The 16,288-nt window shown below is 46.6% G+C and overlaps 1 pseudogene; it reads left to right on the top strand.

Moving 5' to 3' along the window:
• Positions 1–7,635: 7,635 nt before the first annotated feature.
• Positions 7,636–9,557, top strand: LOC117663504 (E3 SUMO-protein ligase KIAA1586 pseudogene; annotated as a pseudogene).
• The last annotated feature ends 6,731 nt before the right edge of the window (positions 9,558–16,288 follow it).

Here is a 16,288-nt window from a genome sequence, read left to right as displayed (position 1 = left end):
ATGGGCAATCTGGGAGAAGAAAGCTTTTGCTGTCCGATGGGCCCTGTTAACCTGGAGATATTTCCTCAAAGGGGCAAAACAGCCTTTTGAGGTGTGGACAGACCATAAGAACCTCGGGCCCCTAAAAACACCCCAGAAGCTGTTGCTCAAACAAGTCTGTTGGGCACAACACTTCAGTCAGTTTAATTTCTCTCTGTGCTACCTTCCTGGGGGAAAGAATTTTATGGCAGATGCTCTCTCGAGATTGCCCCAATATAATAGCACATGGCCGGAAGTAATCTGCCCAGTTATTTTTTTTTTTTAATTTGATTTATATGCCGCCCTTCTCCGGAGACTCAGGGCGGCGTACAGTGCGTTAAGCAATAGCCTTCATACTTTTGTATATTTATACAAAGTCAGCTTATTGCCCCCACAAACTGGGTCCTCATTTAACCTACCTTAGAAAGGATGGAAGGCTGAGTCAACCTTGAGCCTTGGAGAGATTCGAACCAGCAGTAAATTGCAGGCAGCTGTGTTAATAACAGGGTGCTTTAAACCACTGTAGTACCAAGGCTCTTCCTCGAATCAGCTGGCTACTCCTGTCATCACCAGAGCCCAAGGGAAGGGGAACCTGAACCTATCTACCAATTTAAGTGAGCAGTTAAAGGAAGCGCTAAAAACTGATGACTGGTTCCTATCCCACTCCAATGAGTGTACTGTTCATGATGGTCTCACATGGGTGGGTGCTAAGTTGTACATCCCCACCGGCCTGAGGGGAGCAGTGTTACAACAAGCACACGATGCAAAAGCTGCTGGGCATTTTGGGTTTGTGAAGATATTACACTTAGTTAAACGACAGTTCTGGTGGCCCTCACTAAAGAATGATGTAGAGGCATACGTCGCTAGCTGTCCTGTGTGTGCTTCTGCCAAGAGGCAACCTGGGAAGCCGCCTGGGTTACTCCAGAAAGTTCCCAGACTTGGAGCTCCTTGGAAGGAGATATCCATGGACTTTATTGTTGAATTACCCGAAAGTAGTGGAAAGTAGTGCTCCAAGCAGGTGCACTTTGTACCATGCCCCAAGATTCCCTCATCAAAGGTGTTGGCTAAACTGTTTATTCAACATGTGTATAGTGTCAAGTTTCCGAAAGATGCCCTAATTAATTCATGAGCCATGATCCAAACTTCAAAGGAAATATAGTGATTTATTTGGAGCACCATTCCGGCAATACTTGGATGCAGTCAGGACTGACCCCATGTAGATTTACATTCCCCTATGACCCTGTCTCTCCCCTCCCCCCTGGCCATGTCATAAATCACATTCTCCAATTAACCACTTTGGCTGGCTGTGAAATTCAACCCCTGATTGCGATCAGAAAAATGTATGGAATTCACTTCAGTTCTCCCTCCCTCCTGCTCATGGCAACTTGAAAGCTTTGCAAGTTGACATATAGGTTACATGGTGTTCCTGAATGAATAATTTCAGAGGGGTTCGGTTCACCTCCCACTTCTGGAAGGAATTCCTAAGGTTGTTAGTCTCCACCCAACGGCTAAGCTCCTCCCACCATCCTCAGACAAATGAGGCTTGTGAAAGGACTAACTCGGTGCTAGAACAATACCTCAGGTGTTATGTAAATTATCAGCAAGATAAGAGGACAGATTTACTACTGTTTGCAGAGGTAGTTTATAATAACTCTATATATAGTAGTACTGGTTTTACCCCATTCAAGGTGGTGTGTGGTCAGGACTTTGTGCCCATCCCAGAACTACCACAGGAAAAATATCCCTTTTTACATTTCACATCGTGGTGGTTGAGGAGAAAAAGGCAAGCAAATCCCATATGCCAGCAAGGGGTATGTTCATGTTATCCCTTGGCTTCATTAGTGGATTTTATCCCATGTCCTTTATGTCCCATGTATGCTGCAGCTGCCAAAAAAGCTAACACAGTCCTAGGCTGCATCAACAGAAGGATAGTTTCAAGATCATGAGAAGTGAATTTATACTGCACTGATAAGACCACACTTGCAATACTGCATCCAGTTCTGGTTGCCACAACACAAAAGGAGCCTGGTGGTGCAGTGGACTAAACTACTGTTAAAAGTAGCATTTAGCTGCCAGCTGCCTGCAATTACTGCGAGTTCAATTCTCACCAGGCTCAAGGTTGACTCAGCCTTCCATCCTTTCAAGGTGGTAAAATGAGGACCCAGTTTGTGTGGGCAATAAGCTGACTTTGTATAAAATAGAACACTGCTTAGGGGGCCCCCAAAAAGCCCTACTAAGCAGGTATATACAAAAGTATGAAGACTATTGCTTAATGCATTGTAAGCCGCCCTGAGTCTCCGGAGAAGGGTGGCATAGAAATCAAACTAATAAATAATAAATAAATAAATAAATAAGATGCTGAGACACTGGAAACTGTGTGGAGGAAAGCAACAAAGATGATAAAGGATCTGGAGGCTAAATCAAATGATGAACAATTGAGGGAGCTAGGTATGTCTAGCCTATCAAAGAGAAGGATTAGATGTGACAGTCTTCCAACGTTTGAGGGGCATTTGTCCTATTCTCCAAAGTGCCAGAAGGCAGGACAAGAAGTAATGGATGGAAGCTCTCCAATGGAAGGAGAGATCCAACCTGGAACTAAGGAGAAACTTCCTAACAGTGAGAACAATTAATCAGTGGAATCACTTGCTTTCCAGAGTTCTTGGAGCTCTATTGCTCCCAGATTTTGAAGAAAAGATTGGACAACCATTTGATCAGGATGGTACAGGGTTTCCCACTTGAGCAGGGGTTTGGACTTGAAGACCTCTGAGGTCCCTCTCAGCCATATGATTCTATGTTTTATGTCCCTCTGCCCCAGTGTCCATCCATGCTTCTTCGAATACAATATCTGGGCAGCGGATGAAGAGGCTTCCTGTGTTTTGGAGGCCTAGGCGAGATGCCAAACCTTTTCCTTCTCCTGGTCATTGCAAGAAAAGGCAAGAGAACTCTCTGCCCTGCAGACTCCTGGGTGAGATCTGGGGACTCCTGGCCTGAGGACTACACCCCCAGGCCATCTCTCAGGAACAATCCTAAGCAGCTCACAGATTCTGCTTCCAAAGGTAAACTGGCTTCAGGGAATTGCCTGGTTCATCCTTGCTTCTGCTCCTACATTCTACCCAGCTCAGAGCTGGCACATTCAGAGGGTTCACTTCAAAGGCAAAGGAGCCAGGATTGGGCTTGCCTCCCCTCCCTAATTCACCCCCTTCCTGTATACGTATTCCTCAACACTTGCAGATTTATTAATTAAAAGCATCTTAACATAAGCCCGCCTTGCTTTCCTTGTGGGAGACTTCGAAGCTTAGTTGTTTTATTAACAACCCCAGATCAAAGTGGTTAATTTATATGCATGTAAATAACAAAATGCACGAAGTCGCTCAATGAGGGACCGAGGAGTCCACGGCTGCTTTTGTATAATGCATCATCTGCGGATGGTGGGGAGTGTTTTCAAAACACAAAGGCATGTTCAGGATCAATTAGTTAAATACATTGCTTTATCCAGGAAAAACACTTAGAGGAACATGAAGGCAATTTTAGAAGAATCAAATTTACATTTTATTCACAGAGCCGCACTGGTGTCGGCTCTGAATGCCACAGAAAGTCTGGCTTTGCTGCAGTGGCAGCAGCTTCTGGGCAAGCTCGGGCAGTTCAAAGTTTCATTTCACACTGGATCTGGGTTTAGAGGTTTGTCTGAAATTTCTCCAAGGCTCTCAGGTTCTCTTTGTCCCCAGAGAGACCTGGCTCTGGATAAGGAAATCAGAATGCAGGAGGAACTTTTATTCAGTGCAATGCAACAGTTGCTGACTTTCTTCACAGAGGCCACACAACTGCAGGAATGGGGGGCTTTATTTATTTATTTATTTATTCAATTCCTATACCGCCCTTCTCCCGAAGGACTCAGGGCGGTGAACAGTTAAAATAACATACATATAAAATGTGAATATAAGATGATTAAGCCAATTTGGTTCATTGGTTAAGAATTTTCAACATAAAGATTTAGGAAAATTAGAAGAGATTTATGCCAGCCCGGCTTGGTGAAATAGAAAGGTCTTAAGTGCACGACGGAAAGTACGAAGATCTGGGATCATTCGTATCCCTGGGGGTAACTTTGATCTGGCTCCCCCAGCTTTGATTCAAGGAAGCTGAGCAAGGGCTGTGTGCACTAAGCCCTTCACATGGGCTGTCCTAGCCAGATGTTTAATCTGCCACTGTCAGATCTGCCATCTTCAGCAGAGTGCTTTGTTGGCATCCTGCCACAAATTGTTAGGGGGCTGGGGGGAAGAGGAAGTAGGCAATTGACATGTAGACAGTAGAGATGAGCCAAAGGGGCGGGGCTGACAGGTTTGAGAGAAGCCAAAGGTGTGAAAACCAACCTGTTCCAGTCATCAAGGCCGTGGAGTCTGGGAAAGGAATGCAAACTGCACCAAGTGGCAACAAACATTCAAGCGGTTACCAAAACAACTATAAAAGCACATCATTGGCCAAAGGCCAACTCATCAAGAGGCAAGGGCTGGAACAAAGGAGAAAAGTTTGTAATCTTTTGTGCTGGAACTTTAGTTCTAGCCTGATTTTACTGCAGCCAGTAATCCTTAGTAAAAGAAACTATCACTTCAACCAAATAATCAAGGGTCTTTCTTTCCTAAGGGCCTAGCTAGGGCAAGTCTGACAGCTACCCTTCTAAAGTGTTCTCTCTGCTTTTTCCTCCCAATCTTTCCTTTATGTACTCAGTTGGGAGACTTCTTCTATTGAAGGCAGCAGTTGGCTGTCACATCCAAAGCCCAACTGGAAAATCACAAAGTGGCTGAATTACCCCACACCTTTTAATTTTTTTTAGCTTCATATGGCATAAGAGAATACAGCATTAATGCATAAAAAGTCACCAAAACAGCAAATAAAATGTGCAGCAAAATATAAAACATCAGAGCAGTGGACCATTTTAAAAACACACAGCACAAGTGATGAATAAAATTATGTATAAAATTAAATTATCTACGAGCAGTTACTGGCATGGCTAAACCTATGGCTGGCTATATAGATTGTTTAGCCATTGGGCAGGGGTGCCATGCAGAGTAGCCTCCTTGTGGTCCACCCTGGGCGACGTGACTTTATCACAGCTAAATAGTCGACACATTCCAGCTGCTGGACCTCACAAGGATTTCCCAGCATAAAGAAGCAACATGAATATGAAAATAAAAACACACCTTTAATGAAAGTCTATAAATTATCCAGATTATGAGGTTCACAGAACATCTTAAACAAAATGGAATGAAACCCACTCAGCAGTGTTAAAAAGGGCCCAGCCAAGTAGGGGTCAACGGTGCTGGTCAGTCTGATCCAAGTTGCTTAAGGGTGCTAGCCAACCGAGCTGAGTCACCCTGGCCTGAATTCTGGAGTGACTCCTTCACCTTCTTCCTTCCTTTGTCTTCAACTCCCAAGGTCAGGTCTTGCCTAGGTTTCTTGCTCTGCTCAGCTCTCCACACCTGATGTGGGATGTTCTTCCTTCTGGCCTCACCAAGATAGGCCTCCCACTTTAAGGCCAGGGAGAGGTAGGGAGAGTTCCTGCCAGAGCTAAACTGTTAAGTTCTGGGTGAAGAATGGAGGTGAGGCCGGAGTGATTTCTAATAGTTCTTTATTCAATACTGCCTGTGAGGCAACAACTCCCTGGCTGACAGAGCTCCTTTTATATGAAACTGATCAGCCAAACAACCAATTAGGAGTGAGGATTTTCCCGCTCCAACAGAGGACCAGAATAAGAACTTCAACTGACAACTATACACTATGTACAGTACATAACACCCCCTCCCCACCAAGACGGAGCATTATGCTGATCAAATAACAATCTAACTAGGGGTGAAATATTCCCAGTTCAGACAGGATTGGGCGATCCGGTAGTGATGGTGGTGGGCAGTTCGGAGAACTGGTAGCAAAAATTCCTGGGGCCCCCGCTCATGCCCACACAATTGTCCGGTCACCTGCTTGCCTGCTTGGCCGTTTCTCGCTCACTCGCTCACTTTTCCTGCCACTCAGCACTTCCACTTCCACCAGTCGCTTTTCCAGCCACTCGGCGCTTCCTTCCGGCCCACCCACCCCACCCCTGGCCTATATAAGTTCCCCTTCCTACGCAGCCCAGCTACTTTGCCCAGAAGTTTGCCTGGCTGCTTGGACCTCGCCTTGCCTCGCTCTGACACCTCACTGACTGCTGCTCACTTAAAAAGGTAAGCATTGCCAGTTACGGCCTAGCATGCCACCCTCCCAATCCCCGGGCTCGTGTAGTTCACGCAGCTGCTGCAGTGGTGAAATCCAAATTTTTTTACTACCGGTTCTGTGGGAGTGGCTTGGTGGACATGGTGTGGCTTGGTGGACATGGCTTGGGCATGGCAGGGGAAGGATACTGCAAAATCTCCATTCCCTCCCCACTCCTGTGGCCAGCCAGAGGTGGTATTTGCCAGTTCTCTGAACTACTCAAAATTTCCGCTACCGGTTCTCTGAACTGCTCAAATTTTCTGCTACTGGTTCTCCAGAACCTGTCAGAACCTGATGGATTTCACCCCTGAGCTGCTGGGGATCATTTGTGGGCCTTGTGCTACCTCCCCTGGTTCCCGAGTCCCCGTGGTAGCCTGCCTGGCCTGGCTAAGCCGCCTAACTAACCACCCACCTTCCCCCCAGCCTCCAGTTTGCTTACCTTCGCTCTTCAGAAGTTTGGACCAAATCCCAAGTCGCTGGTCGCAACGCCTGCCTGGCTTTGCTTGCTGCAATCCTGCAATCCATTGCATCAGCAAGCAACTGAATCTCCCTGCCTGCAATCAAGCTCTATCTGCCTGCCGGCCTGCCTTGTCCCTTCAATTCGATAAGTAACTGGGTTTTTTTTTCCCTTTGGGAGCTTTAAAAAAATAGTCAATTGGGGTTTTTTTAGTTGTTGTTTTGTAGACCTAGCCATTTAAAGTTTAGGAACTTTTAAATTTAGCTGCTTTTATATAAAAATAAAAATAAAATAATATTTGTGCAGCTTTCTGAGATTTTGTGTGTTTCTGTAGTGTTTTACTCTAACTACACAAACACACAAAATCTCAGAAAGCTGTATGTGGCATTTTGTGTGTGTAAAGTGTGAAAGTTGGTTTTTGGCCTTTTGTGGCTGTGTGACGTTCCTGCTTGTTGCAGGGGCCATTTTGGATCTAGCACAGCTGCTTTTACATTGTGAGTGAGCCAGTTGTGTTGTGTTGCATTGTGTTGTGTTGTGTTGTGTGAAAGTTGGTTTTTTGGGTTTTTTGAGGCTTTTTGTGTGCTTTTACATTGTGTGTCATCAGCTAACAAAGCTGCTTTTTTTTTCTTTTTGCAGTAGCTGCCACCTTTAACAGGAAGGATGAAAAGGCAACAGACTTTGATGGGTATCTTGGCCAAGAAACCAAAACCTGAACAACCACCAGCAGAAGTGGAACAAAAACCATCCCCTGTGACACAAGCACCACCACCTGAAACTGGAGAAAGCAGCAAATCAGAGTCACCTGCCACATCCAAAATAAGAAGTATTCTTCCAGACTGCTGGACCATGCAACAGTACAGCTATTTCCAAGAGTAGTATGACGGCTACTGGGTTGTACATACTGTGCAAAACATGGCTTAGCAATGGAGAGCAATATTCATGTGTCCAAAGAGCAGAAGCTTTTCAAGATTGAGCCAACTGGGAAAAACAAGGAAGTGCACCAGGAGTCTCTCTGGAAGAAAATGAGAGAACATTTTGTATTGGAATTGCACATCATTTGTGAGAGACAACGTAAAACAAGCTGAGCAGGAAGCCATAACAAAAGCAATGGACAAGATTTCTGAAAGGCAATTTGGCACCACTTCTAAAATGTTCAAAACTGTTTACAGCCTGGCAAAAGCATGCAGACCAATTTCAAGCATAGAGGAATTGATAGAATTACAAACTGAAAATGGAGTAGATCTGGAAGTAGAATTGCATTCAAGGCCAACAGTTGTGAAAATAATTGAGTGCATTGCAAATGAAATTAAAACCCAAATGTTTTCCAGCATCATTGCATGGAATCTGAAGATATGTCTGATCATTGATGGAGCCTCAACAGTATCCTGCAAACCAGTTCTGATAGTTTTCTTAAAAGTTGAGGACTCAGAGGACCCACCATCTATTTTTGTCGAGCTTGTTGAATTGAAGAAACAAGATGCAGAGACAATATGTTCTGCAGTTTTTGAAAGTTTACATAAGGTTGGCTTTACCCAGGACTACCTACAAAAAAATTTGATAGTGTTCTGCTCTGATGGTGCCAGCGTTATGCTTGGGAGAAAATCTGGAGTGAGCACCAGAATAGCAAAAGAGTTTCCAAACATCATCATATGGCACTGCTTGAACCATCACCTCCAACTTGTTTTAGATGATGCCATAAAAGAAATAAAGCAAGTAAATCATTTAAAAAATTTTATTGATAAGATATGCTGTATTTTCCAGCAGTCCAAGAAAAACCAAATTGAATTTGATGAAATATCTGAAGAACTTGAAATTAACATCATAAGGATTGGTCGAGTTTTTGGGCCAAGATGGGCTGCCTGTAGTTTACGGGCAACCATAGCTGTGTGGTGTGCTTATCCTGTGCACACCACATCAATATTTTCTTGGGAATGCAAAATACTCAGGTATGGCTGCCTATCTGGAAAATAAATATTTCTTAAACAAATTGGCGTTGGTGATAGACATTTTGGAGGAAATTTCACTTCTTTCAATTTTTTTTAAATTTTTCAAATTTCACTGCAAGCACGCAATACGGACATAATAAAAGCTGAAAAACTGGTGAGAAAATCAATAAAGGCATTTGAACTGCTAACAAAGGGAAAGGGCCCATACAAAAAAAAAGTTGAAGGACTAATTACCTCAGAAACCTTCAGGAATATAAACTTCATAAAAAACCACCGATTTGTTGGTCTTCATCAAGAAAGACTTGATACAAAGTATCATCAAAAATTTGCAGAAATGATTGATGGACTGTGAACATTTAAAAACTGGGAACCAACTGCAAGACACCACAAATAAACTACAGTTTCTACAGTTTTTGGTGCCAGAGTACTGGGATTTTGAGGAAATAGTTGTTCCATGGGCAGCAGCTAAAGAACAACTGCGCACATTTAGTGACATTTTCAACTACAACATTGACATCAATGACTATAGAGATTTTGTGGAGAATGATTTAAAAGATTCGAAGAGGTATGCAATTCCTGACAGTATCAAAAAAGCAACAGATATTGTCAGAACAATTGCAGTGAGTTCTGCAGAAGCGGAAAGGGGTTTTTCTAAAATGAACCTGATATGTTCAGAGAGCAGAAGTCGCCTAGCCGTTCCCAATCTAACCAACCTCATGACCATCAGCATTACTGGACTACCTCTTCCAAAATGGGACCCTATTCCTGAAGTGAAAAAATGGTTCAGAAAATACCATTGCTCAGCCAATGATCTGCGCATCAAGTGCAAGAAAAGTGGAAGTGAGGAGAGTGCCACTGAAATAGCTATGTGGAAACATCTCAAAGCTAAAGATGACTAACAATTTTATGTAAGTATTTATGTACCTCTTTTATTGTTTTTTTATTGTTTTGTGTACTTCTGTTATTCTTATTTACATATTAAATGGTTAAATTTGGTATATCTTGTTATATCTCCTTGTAGGTCATTATTATCATTGGTGCAAGAAGCGACATTGAAGACAACACTTTTATTGCTCTTATGTAAGTATTTGTGTACCTCTTATTGTTTTGTGTACTTCGTTTATTATTTAAGAATTTATTGCATGAAATAATTGGTATATCTTCTTTTTGTATGGCAAAAAAGGGCAAAGAAGTGACGTCAACTTGGCCACCCCCACCTGACCACCAAGCCATGCTCATCGGGTCACCTGACTACCAAGCCTCACCCACCAATTAAGCCATGCCCACAGAACCGGTAACGGAAATTTTTAGATTTTACCCCTGAATCTAACATATGTAGTCTTTTAGGTAGGCAGGGCGGTGATGTGTCTGTCCTGACCTACGAGGTTCCATCTCAAGACCAGTAGCTCCGGAGCCTTGACTAGGCGGAGTGGCTGACACTGCTTCAGGTACAGCTTGTGGCAGCAGCAAGGGGTTGGTCACTTGTGCTTCTACCACAAAGGAAACAGGGTCAGCAGGCATCTGTGCCTCACCACAGTCCCTTGTCGGTAATGTTGGTGGTGGTGGCGGCTGAGTTGATGGGTCCTTAGACGGGGTTGTCTCTGGTGGAGTCCATTCTGGCTGGCAGCAGATGGAGGTTCTGAGGTGGCCATACAGTTGGTCGATGTGGCAGCACCACAACCTGCCATCTTCAAGTGCCACCCTGTAGGAACATGGCCCAGTAACATCCTACATTCTACATCCTACCCAGGCAGGAATCTAGGAAGGGCCCCCGTCATAGTTGTGGGCATAGACAAAGTCACCCAATGAGAATGACCAGAGCTGGTGCTCAAGTCTGTAGGGACCTCCAAGGAGTAGTCTAGGTACAGCCAGTCCAAGTCAGTCTGCAGATGGTGACCCATTAGGAGTTCAGCCAGACTTCTGTTGGTGGTGGAGTTTGGTGTGATGAACTGGACCAGGAGATACTCAGCTATCTGTGTTTGCCAGTCCCCCGGGCTCATCCTTGTCAGTGCTTCCTTTGCTGATCGGACCATCCACTCAATCTGCCCATTGCTAGCAGGATGGAATGGTGCACTCAATGTTTGATGAATGCCATGGCCCGCCAGGAACAGCTCAAACTGGCTTGATGTGAGCTGTTGTCCAAAATGAGGATGTCTGGCAGTCCGTCGGTCACAAACAGCCTTCTAAGAGCCTTGATCATGGCATCCGAGATGGTTGATGTCAAGCCATTTTGAGTAGGCATCCACAACTACCATAAAGGACTGTCTATGGAAAGGCCCTTCAAAGGGTGTCTTGGGCGCTTTCCACTCGTGTGCTGGAGCGGATGGGGGGGGGCTGGCCTTGACTCTTGGCAAGGCTGACAAGATGCAACCCAATCAGTGATTGCCTTGCCTAAGTTGGGCCACCAGACAAAAATGCGGGTGAGTGCCTTCATCTGCATGATGCCTGGGTGGCCTACATGAAGAGCTTCCAGAACTGGCCATTGCAGTCTCTGGGGTACCACCATAAAACTTCCTCAGAGTAGGCATCCCAGTTGAGCAGACAGCTCATGTTGCCAGATGTGGAAGGGAGGGACTCTGTGCTGACTGGCACCTTCAGCCACCCCCTCCTCACCCAGTTGAGGACTTGGGCAATGACATGATCCTTGGCGGAGTGTGCAGCGATCTCCAATGCTGTAATGGGGCTGGATGGCAGGTCTTCAATTAATAAAATAGATGATGCTGGAGCCAGATCCTCAACAACAGTCGGGAGCAGACATTGGCTGAGTGCATCAGCATGGCTAAGTGCCTTACCTGGCCGATGCAGGAGGTAGTAGCTGTATGCAGCTAGGAACACAGTCCAGTGCAGCATGTGAGGGGACAAAACTTGTGCTGTTTGGTGGTCCCTGGTGAGCAGGCCCAGTAGTGGCTTGTGATCAGTCACAAGGTCAAATGGTTTGCCATAGAGGTATTCATGGAAGCGTTTGACTCTTGCGACCACACCAAAGCTTCCTTGTCCATCTGGCTGTAGTTTTGTTTTAGCCAATGACAAGGTCCATGAGAAGAAAGCAATTGGGGCCTCTCTTCCATTTGGGAATTGGTAGCTTAAAACAGCACCAATGCTGAATAGAGAGGCATCGCAGGTGAGAACCAAGGGAAGATTCTCGTTGTACTGCACCAGGACGCTGTTTGAAGATAGTAGCTCCTTGACAGTGGAGAAGGCAGCAGCTTCTTTTCAGCTCCAGGACTAAGACATCTTCTTGTTGAGCAAGCAATGGAGAAGCTCAGCTATGGAAGCTTTGTGCAGCAAGTAGACGCTGTAGAAATTTAGGAGTCCCAAGAACATCTGGAGTTCACTCTTGTTCTTGGGTGTGGGAGTTTCCGGGATGGCTTGGACCTTTGCCTGTGTAGGGTGTACCCCAGAGGCATCAATAAGGTAGCCGAAGAACTCTTCCTGTGGAACAGTGATCTTGCACTTTTCTTTTTTTAACTTTGAGGCCAACTTCCTGGAAACGGGTTAGTACCGCTCACAGGAGTCTGTCAAGGAGTTCGGCACTGTTGGCTAAGACATCATTGAAATAGGGGATGACACCTGGGATGCCATGCAAGAAATCCTCCATCAGGCTCTGCAAAAGTCCCGGTACCACGCTCACCACAAATTGCAGCCGGCGACATCTAAAAGCTCCTCGATATGTTACAATCATCTGAGCCTCAGCCGTGGCATCATCAACTGGTAGCTATTGGTAGGCTTGGGCAAGGTCCAGTTTAGCGAAGACCTTACCCACACCCAGAGAGTGCAGCAGATGTTGGACTACGGGCACCAGGTATGCATTTTGCTGTAACGCTTTATTTAATGTACATTTATAGTTTGCGCAGATGCAGATAGAACCATCTGGCTTCACTGGGGTCACAATTGGAGTCTCCCATTTTGCGTGGTCGACCAGTTCCATGATTCCTTAGCTGATGAGCTTGTCGAGTTGCTCATTAACCTTTGAGCGCAAGGCAAACTCTTTTCAACTTCATTTGGATTGGAACAACCTGGGAGTCAAATTTGAATGAGATGGGTGCGCCTGTATATCTGCCCAGGTTTCCATCAAAGATGTCTGCAAAATTTATCTATCTATTTATTTATTTATTAAATTTTTATACCGCCCTTCTCCTGAAGGACTCAGGATGGTGTACAACCATATTAAAACAAACATATACCCATAAAATTTAAAAACAATTAAAATAAATTAAACTTTGGCCCTTATATTAAAAACCTTATATTAAAAAACTACAGACACCCAATTAAAATTCATTTTCTAAGCCAGCCCGGCCTGTTTAAACAAAAGAATCTTAAGAGCATGGCGGAAGATACGTAGGTCGGGGATCCTGCAAATCTCCAGGGCATCTCAGTGCAGGCTGGTGACCCCCAGGGGGAGGGCCTTCTCTATGGGGGCACCTACCCTCTGGAATCAATTGCCCCCAGAGATAAGGAGAATCCAAGACCTCAGTGACTTCCGCCGTGCCCTTAAAACCTTCCTTTTCCAGCAAGCTGGGCTGGCCTAATTTTTTAAGTGTTTTTAATTGTTTTGTTTATTGTTTTTAATTAATGGGGCCAAATTTATATATATTTTTAATTGTATTTTAATATTTGTACTTGATGTTTTTACTTGGCTGTTCACCGCCCTGAGTCCTCAGGGAGAAGGGCAGTATACAAATTCAAAATAAAATAAAATAAAATAAATTCCAGAGGGCAGGTGCCCCCACAGAGAAGGCTCTCCCCTGGGTGTTGCCAGTCGACATTGTTTGGCTGATGGCACCCTGAGGAGTCCCTCTCTGTGGGAGCGTATTGGCCAGTGGGAGGCTATCGGTGGCAGAAGGCGATCTTGTACATACCCAGGTCCTAAGCCATGGAGCGCTTTAAAGGTGGTAACCAACACCTTGAATCACACCCGGAAGACCACCGGGAGCCAGTGAAGCTCACGCAGGAGAGGTGTTATATGGGTGCACCATGTCGCCCCCATAATTACCCGCGCGGCTGCATTCTGGACCAGTTGGAGCCTCCGAGTGCTCTTCAAGGGGAGCCCCATGTAGAGAGCATTACAGTAGTCCAGATGGGACATGATGAGGGCATAAGTGACTGTATGCAAGGCGTCCCAGTCCAGAAAGGGACGCAACTGGTGTATCAGGCAAACCTGATAAAAAGCTCCCCTGGCCACAGCTGTCATATGGTCTTCTAAAAACAGCCGTGCATCCAGGAGGATGCTCAAGTTGCGAGCCCTCTCTGAGGGGGCCATGATCTCACCCCCAATAGTCAGCAATGGAGCCAGCTGGCTATACCGGGGCGCCGGAAACCACAGCCACTCGGTCTTGGAAGGGTTGAGTCTGAGCTTGTTTCTTCCCATCCAGTTCTGCATGGCCTCCAGGCACCAGGACATCACGTCAAAGGCATCATTGAGGTGGTCCGGGGTGGAGATATACAGCTGAGTATCATCAGCGTACTGATGGAACTTCACCCCGAAACCACAGATGATCTCACCCAGCGGCTTCACATAAATGTTGAACAGAAGGGGTGAGAGGACCGACCCTTGTGGCACCCCACAAACAAGGCGCCTCAAGGTCGGCTTCTGTCCCCCTGCCAATACAAACTGCATATGGTCAGAGAGGAAGGAGGAGAACCACCGCAAAACGGTGCCCCCCACTCCCAACCCCTCCAATCAGTGCAGCATGATACCATGGTCGATGGTATCAAAAGCTGCTGAGAGGTCTAATAGGACCAGGACAGAGGAACAACCCCTGTCCCGAGCCCTCCAGAGATCATCAACCAATGCGACCAATGCCATTTCCGTGCTGTACCCTGGAGCCCGACTGGTACAGATCTAGATAGACAGCTTCCTCCAGGTACTGGGGAAGTTGTCACGCCACCACACTCTCAACAACCTTTGCCACAAAGCGAAGGTTGGAGACTGGACAATAGTTCGCTAATACAGCCGGGTCCAGGGAAGGCTTCTTGAGGAGGGGCCTCACCACCGCCTCTTTCAAGAAGGGAGGGAAGAAACTCTCACTCAAAGAAGCATTAATAATCCCTGGAGCCAGCCTCGTGTACCCACCCAGGAGGCCAGCACCAACCAGGAGGGACACGGGTCCAATAAACATGGGGCAGCGCTAAGCCTACCCAGAATCCTGTCCACATGCTTGGGAGTGACAAGGTCAAACCCCTCCCAGATAACACTCTCAAGACCCAACTCCGTCACCCCATCTGAATCTACCCAGTCAGAGTCCAAGCCTTCCCGAATCTGAGTGACTTTGTCATGCAGGAATTGCACAAAATCCTCAGCCCTACCCTGCAAGGGGTCTTCCCTCATTCCCAAATGGAGAAGGGAGTGGGTCACCCTAAACAGGGCAGCTGGGCAGTTATCTGCAGACGCAATAAGAGTGGAAAAATAATTAGATTTTGCCACTCTTATCGCCACTAGGTAGATCTTAATATGAGACCTCACCAGCGTTCGGTCAGATTCAGAGCGGCTGGCCCTCCAATCGCTCTCCAGGCATCTTTTCTGGCACTTCATCTCCCTCAGCTCCTCGGAAAACTAGGGAGCCAATTGAGATCGACACCGGGTCAGAGGCCGCAAAGGCACGACGCGGTCCAAAGCTCCAGCGGCTGCCCTATCCCAGGTGGCCACCAGTTCTTCAGTCGAGTTGTGAGCCAGAGCCTCAGGGAATGGCCCAAGCTCCATCAGGAACCTATCCAGATCCATCAGGCACCTGGGACAGAACCACCTGGTCGGTTCCGTCTCCCTGTGGTGGAGGGTAGTGGCTTGAAAGTCTAGTCGAAGGAGTGAATGATCTGACCATGACAAGGGCTTGATGGCTATATCCCCTAATTCTAGATCATTCAGCCACTGACCAGAGACAAAAATCAGATCCAGAGTGTGTCCCCCCGTGTGCGTGGGGCCTTGAATTAACTGGGTCAGGTCATGGCTGTCATGGAGGCCATGAACTCCTGAGCCACCTCTGGCATTTCACTGATGGATGGCAGGTTGAAATCCCCCATGACCATAAGTCTCCACCGCCACTCCTGCTACTACATTGAGCATCTTGGGCAGAGCCGCTGCTACATGGCAGGGAGCCAGGTACGCAATCAGCAAGCCCATCTGCACCCCACGAACTTCACAAGGAGGGACTCACATCCGGTTATCTGAGGTACAGTGGCCTCCCTCGGACAAAGACTTTCCTTAATAATCTCTGCCACTGCCCTGCCCCTACCCTGAGCCCTCGGCTGATGGAATGCACAGAAGCCTGGCAGGCACATTTCAATGAGGGGAAATCCCCCCTCCCGGCCCAACCAGGTCTCCGTAATACCCGCCAGGTCAGCACCCCTCTTTTGAACAAGATCGTAAATGAGAGGGGCCTTATTAATCACGGACCTGGCGTTGCACAACATCAGCCGGAGGCCCAGGCCCCGAGGGTCTGTGCAACCCGGGGAATGAGAAGTGCATTGGGGGCCAGAGTGTGCAATCGCTCGCAAACAGCGAGTGCGCACTCCCGAAACCTGATATGGCCCCCTGCTTTCGCCATATCTGCCCCTCCCACCCACAGTACTAATCAAACAGCCCTCACCCTCATCCCCCTGCACCCCCTCTGAACTCCCAAACCCCCCCTCCTGC

This window comes from Pantherophis guttatus, chromosome 10 (assembly GCF_059756535.1).
Source record: "Pantherophis guttatus breed Tessera chromosome 10, ASM5975653v1, whole genome shotgun sequence".
NCBI lineage: Eukaryota > Metazoa > Chordata > Lepidosauria > Squamata > Colubridae > Pantherophis > Pantherophis guttatus.
The sequence above is the reverse complement of the archived record's forward strand: the minus strand, read 5'-3'. Positions and strand labels throughout refer to the sequence as shown.